This window comes from Penaeus monodon, chromosome 32, assembly GCF_015228065.2.
Source record: "Penaeus monodon isolate SGIC_2016 chromosome 32, NSTDA_Pmon_1, whole genome shotgun sequence".
Classification (NCBI taxonomy): domain Eukaryota; kingdom Metazoa; phylum Arthropoda; class Malacostraca; order Decapoda; family Penaeidae; genus Penaeus; species Penaeus monodon.
The window spans coordinates 7,778,388-7,779,310 of NC_051417.1; the positions used below are offsets into that span (position 1 = coordinate 7,778,388).

Sequence of the window (923 nt, forward strand, 5' to 3'; positions counted from 1 at the left end):
TAATCTTTCAGATGCGTTTCATTATCGGGGAAAATTAAGAAGCTATGGTCCCTTGTTCAAAGAGAGAAAAGCAAGTCAGTAGACTTCAAAATTATTTACACAAATCCAGATTTAATCAGGGCTGAAAATGTTCTTCATCGCTATGGGAATTTGGTTTGAGTAAAGACAGAATACGAGTAGCACAAACTTTATTTCGGGGCAAGTATCCATGAAAAGGATCTATACCTTTGAGATTTTCTACCAAGACCTATAGTTAGTGTTGGACAGGATCCACCCTGAGCTGTCTTTGTGAAGCGAGAGGGATCAACCCCGATGTTCATGAGGCGGCTTCACAACGTCCCGTAATTCTGTCAGCGAGACTTGGTGAGCGGGAGAAGATGAAGGCGAAGTCGGCGTAATAGCCGAAGTTGTGACCGGCGCAGCTATAGATGCACGAGAAGTTCTCGTAGTCAGTGTCCAGAATAACGTAGGGGGCCATCCAGGCTGGAAGCAGGGAAAATGTCCGTAAATCATATCAAATATTTCCTTGTATGAATAACTTTTCATGTCACTTACGTACAAAACATTTTTGTGAATACTTACATGATTCGTAGTCCACGGAAAGATGAGGTTCTCCGAAAGGATCGGCAGAACCTGACCATTACGTGTAATTGGGGTTTCCATTAGCATCAGTACCAGTAGATCTGACGTTGAAATTGCTTCCATCTGTGGATATATTTTTTACTTATATTATGTTTATGCGCTATGACATTTTCTAAGAGAAGTCTGTAACCGGCAAGAAAAATCTTAAACAAAAATAAATGAAAATTAAAACTTACCATAGGTATATTTTGTTGCGGACACACTTCTTGATCAGTTGATATGGGTTGTTTGTGAGTGCAATTTCATACCAGTGCCAGCGTACTGTAATTTAAGGGAAATTT

The 923-nt window shown here is 40.1% G+C and overlaps 1 pseudogene; it reads right to left on the reverse strand.

Moving 5' to 3' along the window:
- Positions 1-237: 237 nt before the first annotated feature.
- LOC119593536 overlaps positions 238-923 on the reverse strand; it is a 1,331-nt pseudogene continuing 645 nt past the window's right edge.